This window comes from Schistocerca piceifrons, chromosome 2, assembly GCF_021461385.2.
Source record: "Schistocerca piceifrons isolate TAMUIC-IGC-003096 chromosome 2, iqSchPice1.1, whole genome shotgun sequence".
In the NCBI taxonomy this organism is placed as follows: Eukaryota; Metazoa; Arthropoda; class Insecta; order Orthoptera; family Acrididae; genus Schistocerca; species Schistocerca piceifrons.
Window position 1 is genome coordinate 209,928,083 of NC_060139.1, and position 11,000 is coordinate 209,939,082.

The window sequence follows — 11,000 nt, forward strand, 5'->3', positions numbered from 1 at the left end:
GTAAAAACATTTGCATGAGTGGTCGCTAGAGGGTGTCCGTATTGTTGTCCACGTACAAAGTGGCGCAATGGGATGTCATAAAGGGGCATACGGGGCCTGGCCGTTGCAATGAATGACACCTCTCGCTGACCTAAAAAGACCCAGCAGAGTCCCTGATTGTTCTGGCTGGCGCTGGGCTGTGCACCCATGTCGCTGAATGTGCTTCCAAAACTTTCCTTTATTTCTAATCAGCATGCATGTCTGACAAACACTCATGCATTTAATGTCAGTTTATCTCTCCAAATATTACTAATTGTTCAGGTCGACGGTGAGCATCTACTACGAATTTATATGCATTTACATATCTTGTATTACGCTTCCATAGAACTGTCCCGTAACATAAGGTACCGCATGGCAATGTAAAAGACTATATTGGGGATACCAATGTTTTGGCCGTAGTTACAGTGGCCTTCTTTTGTATCACTTGGTGGGTTTTAGCTGTGCAATCACTTACGTTTTGTCATTAATGCTCACTGAGCACGTCCTTACATCTCAGTTTTAAGTGTTCATTGTTATATTTGATATCTTCAGGCGGAAGGATTGTGAACTTTATGTCGCAACTTACTTCGATGCAGGGAGGGGGCGATCTGCTGTAATCTGTTGGATCTCGCATTGTGTGCCACGACTAGTAGTCATTCGAGAATGAGATGTGGGCTCCTATTTCCCACCTGATGGATGCGTGCCCCATGCCTCACTATTGGTTTCTACTATTGCCTCTAATGTTATACGCTGATCTTCGAGCAGCAGGGGGTTCCAGATGTCTTGAGATTTTCGACTCTGCACAAGAGAGGTCCTTCTTCATCGTTCAGACTCGTTTGACCACAATGGAATCGTTCGCGCCACCTAACCAGTGTGTCAGGTAATGGTGCTATTTTCCTGTGTGCTTTCACAAACTCGGCATGGATTATAGCACCGTTTTTCCCTATACAAAGCAAAAAACTAATTATTGCGTTACGCTCCACTTATCAACTCCACTGTATCAATAGGCAGTGGCATTTTGTTTTGCGTCCTCTAGCAGCGTGCTGCGGTACAGTGACATGGCGAGTTCAGTGCATACGAGGGCTTCTGCTTTGTATCTGCAAACAAGCATACGTAGTTATACTTTCTGCGGTAAATAAAAAAAATAAACAAAAAATGAACAACTGCCTTTGGTAGCATGGTATGCTCTGGTGGTGTGATGTATAAACAAGCGGGTGAGGAAATATGCAACACAATAGTTGTCCTACGCGATCTCTTCTCTTTTCTATGTATCTACAAACCGAAGTTCCCTGTTCACATCTGCCTGTATGTTCCTGAAAATCTCAGGAATTCCTGTATCGATTTTGATCCGGCTTTGACTAATAGATTGATTCACGAGAAAGGTTCGTGTACATAATAAAAATTTTGTTGAAATTGGCTGAAGTATGATATGATATGAAAACGATGGCATTGTCAACAGAAACTTCGGTGCATGAGCTGTATACTGATTTACCGATAATTCTCGCACTTGTCGGCTCTTGCAGTCCTCGGAATTGTGTGGACGATATTTTCGCTAAAGTCAGATGGTATATTGCCAGACTCATACATTCTACGCACCAACGTGAATAGTCGTTTTGTTGCCACTTCCCGCAATGATTTTAGAAATTCTGATGGATTGATGTCCATCCCTCTGCCTTATTAGATCTTAACTGTTCCAGAGCTGCCAGTAGTTGAAAATACTGCTTCAGTTGTAAATTTCTTTTATTATCCCACGACCAGTTTCGGGCTGTTATGTAGCCCATCTGCAGGTGTCGTACTGGAAATTGCAAGAGACGGGAGATAATTTTGACACGGCGCAACAACATCAAAAACAAAAACAAAAATTTTTCAAAAGTTTTAAAAAACATTTCGAAACCGCCGGTCGGGCTAGGTGCTGTGAAACCTACACTACTGGCCATTAAAATTGCTACACCAAGACAAAATGCAGGTGATAAACGGGTATTCATTGGACAAATATATTATACTAGAATTGCCATGTGATTACGTTTCCTCGCAAAAAAATGGCTCTGAGCACTATGCGACTTAACTTCTGAGGTCATCAGCCGCCTAGAACTTAGAACTAATTAAACCTAACTAACCTAAGGACATCATACACATCCATGCCCGAGGCAGGATTCGAACCTGCCACCTTAGCGGTCGCCCGGCTCCAGACTGTAACGCCTAGAACCGCGCGGCTACTCCGGCCGACATTTCCTCGCAATTTGGGTGCATAGGGCCTGAGAAATCAGTACCCAGAACAACCACCTCTGGCCGTAATAACGGCATTGTTACGCCTGGGCATTGAGTCAAACAGAGCTTGGATGGCGGGTACACGTACAGCTGCCCATGCAGCTTCAACACGATACCACAGTTCTTCAAAAGTAGTGACTGGCGTATTGTGACGAGGGAGGAGGAGGAGGAGATTAGTGTTTAACGTCCCGTCGACAACGAGGTCATTAGAGTCGGAGCAACAATAATAAAGGAGACAAAATCAGAAAATAAACATGTGACTTTCAGTAGGCTTATTGAATGTACGTCATATGCCTGTTTCCTATAGTGAGCTCCGCAAAGTCCATCCAGTTAATTTCACATAGCTGTAAAATTGTCCTCTCGTAATAAAAGTTGGCATGTTTTTCTGTTTATCCTGTGACTATGGCGCATTATAGTACTGTGGCATTATCTGTGCCCTCACTAATTAAAAATTTACCTGACCTTCATGATGTAAATAGCGTCTCAGGTTTTATCTCATGTAAGTCTCGACTAGTTGTCGACTGTTGGTTACCAGGTTTTAAATTGACCCCACTTTTAATGTGTCCTTTCAGTGTTACTGCCGTTAGCTATTAATTGGCATATTACTTTCTGACAGTATGGACTATAAGGTTTCGCTACTTTCCCTGTTGATTAGTAACGAGAGCTTGTAAATAGAAGTGGCACATGTGTATGTTCTTTTAACTGATGGCTGTGGCCCGTTATTCCACGTTTCCAGTTATATATCCCCACTAAATTTAAAACTTGTTTGCCACTCATGTAAAAGGAAAGTTTCATTGGGATTTACGGTTTATATGATAATTTTATATCGCAGCTTCCACTCAGTTTTACCATAGTCCTGTACCGACTCGTTCAATACGCTCCTTTATCACGCATAATGCACTTTTAACTTATTTCGTGTATTTATTATGTAACCTTTTTGTTTTTTCTTCATTTTAAATGGAAACCACTATTTAAAACTGTGACCGGCCGGGCTAGTGGCCCCGCTTTCTTCTCCCCGTCAATAGATGGCAGCACTTTTGCCACTCTGCTTTACCAGTTTTCTTCATCGTTCGCACTAATTTCGGCTCGTTTAAATGTCTGTGTTGTATCATTTTTGAAACAGTAATCCAGGAACAGAAAAACAGGTGTGTGGGGGCACTATGTTTCGTTAAAATGATTTTTCTTATGTTTGTTATGGGAAGATTGGAAAACAAATATTATTTCTTGGTTCAAATGGCTCTGAGCACTATGGGACTTAATTTCTGAGGTCATCAGTCCCCTAGAACTTAGAACTACTGAAACATAACTAACCTAAGGACGTCACACACATACATTCCCGAGGCAGGATTCGAACCTGCGACCGTAGCGGTCGCGCAGTTCCAGACCATAGCGCCTAGAACCGCTCGGCCACTCCGGCCTGCAAATATTATTATTTCTGTTACCTGTAAATTATTTAGTGTAAGTTCAATGATACTGCAGATAAATTATGCAAAATGAAAATAATAATGGCTTTTATGTATTCTCCATCATAGACTGATAATAAACTTCCTAGAAAATAGTTCTTTTGCTTATAGTACTCATTGAAAGCACTGACACACATTGCCATAGCTAGTTCCGTGTAATCTGTATTTATTAAGACATTATTAATACAACTGCAGTAATCTTTAATATGATAATATCGCTTAAAGCTGCATATTATTTGTTTGACGTTCATATGTTATACAGCAGCAGCCATTAAGTTAAGGATCGGAGAGACGTAACTGCGTGCATAATTTCATTAAATATTTCATTAGTGTCCATCGAGTAACTGAAATATGTAACACCTAGTAGAAAACAACAGTCAATGAGGTAAACATTTTATTCACCATAGAAAGGTTTGTCATAAACTATCAGAAAGTACTCAGTTTTTTTGAACTCTGAAAGGAATCTAATTGGTATACAGTCTGGACCAGGAGACTTGCTTTTATTAAGTGATTTAAGTTGCTTCACTACTCCGAGGATATTTACTTCTACGTTACTCATGTTGGCAGCTGTTCTTGATTCGAATTCTGGAAAATTTACTTCGTCTTCTTTTGTGAAGGTATTTCCGAAGGCTGTGTTTAGTAACTATGCTTTGGCAGCACTGTCTTCGATAGTATCTCCATTGCAATCGTACAGGGAAGGCATTGATTGTTTCTTGCCGCTAACATACTTCATATACGACCAGAATCTCTTTGGATTTTCTGTCAGGTTTCGAGACAAAGTTTCTGTTATAAGCATCTCGCATTCAATTAACTTCTATATTATACTGTAGCAGTTCTTTCTATGTATCACCAATTTTCATCGAGCTGTGTTATTTGCCAGTGAGACATCATACCTAAGTTATTTTCGGCGTGCGGGATTAGCCGAGAGGTGTAGGGCGCTGCAGTTATGGACTGTGCGGCTGGTCCCGGCGGAGGTTCGAGTCCTCCCGCGGGCATGGGTGTTTGTGTTGGTCCTTAGGATAATTTAGGTTAAGTAGTGTGTAAGCTTAGGGACTGACGACCTTAGCAGTTAAGTCCCATAAGATTTCACAGATCAGCCAGTCGCATATAGCCAGTAATACAGATCAAGGTATAGCTATGTTGTATACTGAAGAAATCTTCACAGGCCAAGATCGCTAAAAAACATTTTATTAGATGACCTATTTCGACAGAGCTATGCCGTCATCATCGGATCTTATGTTTTGGATTTTTTACAATATATCATATTATCAGTGTCGCTTCACATTGCCTACGTGGGAAGTGCATATGGAATGTGAAATGACCCGTAACAATTATTGAGAATACAGTGACGGAAAAGAAGTCGCTACCTGAAAAAAATAATGACTTAATTTTGAGACTACGTTTGTCTAGGTAACATATTTAAGTTATTCACATTGCAAGGTCACAGGTGTGAGATAAGCAATTGAAAATGTAAAATGCTGGTACATTTGTACCCTGTGTAACCGCTAGAGTGTTGATTGGAAGCATGTAAAAATGCATGCATTGTGTTGTACATGTGTTGGATGTTAGTTTGTGGGATGGAGTTCTCGCCTGTTGCTCTTGGTCGGTCCATACACTGGGACGGCTGATGCTGCTTGAGGATGACACTGGCGTCGTCGTTTGATGATGTCCCATTTGTGCTGTATTGGAGACATATCTCATGATCAAGCAGTCCAAGGCAACATGTCGACAATCTGTAGAGCATGTTGGGTTATAACAGCAGTTTGTGAACGAGCGTTATCCTGCTAGAGAACATCTGCTGGATTCGTGTCCATGAACGGCCGCACTGCAGGTCGAGTTGAAACCTCCCCTTAGAAAAATTATGAATTACTGTGCTGATAAACCCCTTACGTTATTTGATTTTCAAACAGCTGAGCAAAACTGAACGTACTCAGACATTTCTCTCTTTACTTATTCTGATCATCACTAAACTGACACACAATTTCTTTAGCGCAACGCAATCTAACTTTCAATAATCCTTACAAAAGAATGGCCATGACTAACAATAACCTATACCTTTCATGAATCACTTACCTCACAATCGATACTCGAACTACTGCAATACAGCGAGCGCCAATACTGCTAGCTAAATAAAAGATTCTAACTACTGAAGGCACTAACTACTGATAGGCATAGTTACGAAATGGAAGATTTTTATAGAGGACAAACAATGTATTTACCTTAATAGTGTTCATAAGGCATTATATGTGTTGTGACTTGGCAAGACGGCCAAGTCACTATGAGAGGAAGCCGAAAGGCACGCGTTTAAGCTCACGCAGGCTGGCGTGAGGTCTGGAACAGGTAAAGTAATTGAGACTAGCAAATAAAGTACGAAGCTGCTGGAATACTTAACTTTAATCCATAAGTGGTGAACATAGCTCTTGACGGTACATGCATCACAAGATAAATAGCAAATGATAATGGCGCCTTGCTAGGTCGTAGCAAATGACGTAGCTGAAGGCTATGCTAACTATCGTCTCGGCAAATGAGAACGTAATTTGTCAGTGAACCATCGCTAGCAAAGTCGGCTGTACAACTGGGGCGAGTGCTAGGATGTCTCTCTAGACCTGCCGTGCGGCGGCGCTCGGTCTGCAATCACCGACAGTGGCGACACGCGGGTCTGACGTATACTAACGGACCGCGGCCGATTTAAAGGCTACCACCTATCAAGTGTGGTGTTTGGCAGTGACACCACAATATGTATATCAGTTCATGACATCCAGTCTTTCAAATTTCGTTTTTCTGACGGACACACCTCCAGATCGTTCGCTCTCAAAACTCTGGCATCTCTCTTCCCACATCCACCACTGCTGCGGGCTCACCTCCAACTGCGCAACAGTACGTGCTGTTCATACCCAACTGCCCAACACTACACAAGCGAATATTCCAACAGTGAGTCCAACTAGCCACAGAGTGCACAAAGCAAAGTCAGTGATTTTCATACAGAGCTCTACATGACGTTACCAACATGAAAACCTAAACAGGCTACTTACAGAGTCGCTAGATCTGACGTAAAATTTGCAGTCATAATACGTGGGATAACTACACTATCGCTCATACTGCCATACGAAATCGCACCCCAGACCGTAACCCCAGGTGTGGGTCCAGTGTGTCTAGCACGCAGATAGGTTGGCCGAAAGCCTTCAACTGCCTTCCTTCTATCCAACTCTGGGCATTATTGTCACCGAAACGAAACCGGTTTTCGTCAGAAAACACATCAGACCTCGATCCTGTCCTGCCATCAGCTCTCGCTTGACACCACAGAAGTCGCAAGCGGTGGTGGTTTGGGGTCGGTGTAATGTACACTACAGGGCGCCCGGCTAGGAGTTGTCCTTTAAGTAAACACTTTGTAACAGTTCGTTGTGTCACTGTGGTGCCAACTGCTGCTCAGATTTCTGCTGCAGATGCCGTACGATGCGCCAGAGTGTAACGCTGCGCTTCGGGCACACGATACTCGTTAAAGCCTCTACTATGGTAAGTTGACGGGCTTCACATTATGAGAAAGGATTTTTGTATAGATATTGACCGCCTGTACCTGAATGGGGGCAAATCAGACTTACACCCACCCTGTAATAACAATGATACGTCGAGCAAGTCCGAAATGCAACTACACGTCAGGACGGACAAGAAACAGCACAGAAGATGCTACCAATTTGTTAATAATACGGTCGCCAGCCTATTTAGGCACTAACTGAGTTTCTTCCCTGTACAAGTTAATGTACATTCATGCGAAACTACCCGTAATAACACTGCATAATATGGTAAATTTTAGAACCAGAAAATCTACTGAACTGATAAATTCACTTTCTGTACTAATATGGATAAAACCCCCCCCATGAACCATGGACCTTGCCGTTGGTGGGGAGGCTTGCGTGCCTCAGCGATACAGATAGCCGTACCGTAGGTGCAACCACAACGGAGGGGTATCTGTTGAGAGGCCAGACAAACGTGTGGTTCCTGAAGAGGGGCAGCAGCCTTTTCAGTAGTTGCAAGGACAACAGTCTGGATGATTGACTGATCTGGCCTTGTAACAATAACCAAAACGGCCTTGCTGTGCTGGTACTGCGAACGGCTGAAAGCAAGGGGAAACTACAGCCGTAATTTTTCCCGAGGGCATGCAGCTTTACTGTATGATTACATGATGATGGCGTCCTCTTGGGTAAAATATTCCGGAGGTAAAATAGTCCCCCATTCGGATCTCCGGGCGGGGACTACTCAAGAGGATGTCGTTATCAGGAGAAAGAAAACTGGCGTTCTACGGATCGGAGCGTGGAATGTCAGATCCCTTAATCGGGCAGGTAGGTCAGAAAATTTAAAAAGGGAAATGGATAAGTTGAAGTTAGATATAGTGGGAATTAGTGAAGTTCGGTGGCAGGAGGAACAAGACTTCTGGTCAGGTGACTACAGGATTATAAACACAAAATCAAATAGGGGTAATGCAGGAGTAGGTTTAATAATGAATAGGAAAATAGGAATGCGGGTAAGCTACTACAAACAGCATAGTGAACGCATTATTGTGGCCAAGATAGATACGAAGCCCACGCCTACTACAGTAGTACAAGTTTATATGCCAACTAGCTCTGCAGATGACGAAGAAATTGAAGAAATGTATGATGAAATAAAAGAAATTATTCAGATTGTGAAGGGAGACGAAAATTTAATAGTCATGGGTGACTGGAATTTGAGTGTAGGAAAAGGGAGAGAAGGAAACATAGTAGGTGAATATGGACTGGGGGACAGAAATGAAAGAGGAAGCCGCCTGGTCGAATTTTGCACAGAGCACAACATAATCATAACTAACACTTGGTTTAAGAATCATGAAAGAAGGTTGTATACATGGAAGAACCCTGGAGATACTAAAAGGTATCAGATAGATTATATAATGGTAAGACAGAGATTTAGGAACCAGATTTTAAATTATAAGACATTTCCAGGAGTAGATGTGGACGCTGACCACAATCTATTGGTTATGACCTGTAGATTAAAACTGAAGAAACTGCAAAAAAGGTGGGAATTTAAGGAGATGGGACCTGGATAAACTAAAAGAACCAGAGGTTGTACAGAGATTCAGGGAGAGCATAAGGGAGCAATTGACAGGAATGGGGGAAATAAATACAGTAGAAGAAGAATGGGTAGCTTTGAGGGATGAAGTAGTGAAGGCAGCAGAGGATCAAATAGGTAAAAAGACGAGGGCTAGTAGAAATCCTTGGGTAACAGAAGAAATATTGAATTTAATTGATGAAAGGAGAAAATATAAAAATGCAGTAAGTGAAACAGGCAAAAAGGAATACAAACGTCTCAAAAATGAGATCGACAGGCAGTGCAAAATGGCTAAGCAGGGATGGCTAGAAGACAAATGTAAGGATGTAGAGGCCTATCTCACTAGGGGTAAGATAGATACCGCCTACAGGAAAATTAAAGAGACCTTTGGAGAGAAGAGAACCACTTGTATGAATATCAAGACCTCAGATGGAAACCCAGTTCTAAGCAAAGAAGGGAAAGCAGAAAGGTGGAAGGAGTATATAGAGGGCCTATACAAGGGCGATGTACTTGAGGACAATATTATGGAAATGGAAGAGGATGTAGAAGAAGATGAAATGGGAGATATGATACTGCGTGAAGAGTTTGACAGAGCACTGAAAGACCTGAGTCGAAACAAGGCCCCCGGAGTAGACAATATTCCATTGGAACTACTGACGGCCGTGGGAGAGCCAGTCCTGACAAAACTCTACCATCTGGTGAGCAAGATGTATGAAACAGGCGAAATACCCTCAGACTTCAAGAAGAATATAATAATTCCAATCCCAAAGAAAGCAGGTGTTGACAGATGTGAAAATTACCGAACTATCAGCTTAATAAGTCACAGCTGCAAAATACTAACACGAATTCTTTACAGACGAATGGAAAAACTAGTAGAAGCCAACCTCGGGGAAGATCAGTTTGGATTCCGTAGAAACACTGGAACACGTGAGGCAATACTGACCTTACGACTTACACTCCTGGAAATTGAAATAAGAACACCGTGAATTCATTGTCCCAGGAAGGGGAAACTTTATTGACACATTCCTGGGGTCAGATACATCACATGATCACACTGACAGAACCACAGGCACATAGACACAGGCAACAGAGCATGCACAATGTCGGCACTAGTACAGTGTATATCCACCTTTCGCAGCAATGCAGGCTGCTATTCTCCCATGGAGACGATCGTAGAGATGCTGGATGTAGTCCTGTGGAACGGCTTGCCATGCCATTTCCACCTGGCGCCTCAGTTGGACCAGCGTTCGTGCTGGACGTGCAGACCGCGTGAGACGACGCTTCATCCAGTCCCAAACATGCTCAATGGGGGACAGATCCGGAGATCTTGCTGGCCAGGGTAGTTGACTTACACCTCCTAGAGCACGTTGGGTGGCACGGGATACATGCGGACGTGCATTGTCCTGTTGGAACAGCAAGTTCCCTTGCCGGTCTAGGAATGGTAGAACGATGGGTTCGATGACGGTTTGGATGTACCGTGCACTATTCAGTGTCCCCTCGACGATCACCAGTGGTGTACGGCCAGTGTAGGAGATCGCTCCCCACACCATGATGCCGGGTGTTGGCCCTGTGTGCCTCGGTCGTATGCAGTCCTGATTGTGGCGCTCACCTGCACTGCGCCAAACACGCATACGACCATCATTGGCACCAAGGCAGAAACGACTCTCATCGCTGAAGACGACACGTCTCCATTCGTCCCTCCATTCACGCCTGTCGCGACACCACTGGAGGCGGGCTGCACGATGTTGGGGCGTGAGCGGAAGAAGGCCTAACGGTGTGCGGGACCGTAGCCCAGCTTCATGGAGACGGTTGCGAATGGTCCTCGCCGATACCCCAGGAGCAACAGTGTCCCTAATTTGCTGGGAAGTGGCGGTGCGGTCCCCTACGGCACTGCGTAGGATCCTACGGTCTTGGCGTGCATCCGTGCGTCGCTGCGGTCCGGTCCCAGGTCGACGGGCACGTGCACCTTCCGCCGACCACTGGCGACAACATCGATGTACTGTGGAGACCTCACGCCCCACGTGTTGAGCAATTCGGCGGTACGTCCACCCGGCCTCCCGCATGCCCACTATACGCCCTCGCTCAAAGTCCGTCAACTGCACGTACGGTTCACGTCCACGCTGTCGCGGCATGCTACCAGTGTTAAAGACTGCGATGGAGCTCCGTATGCCA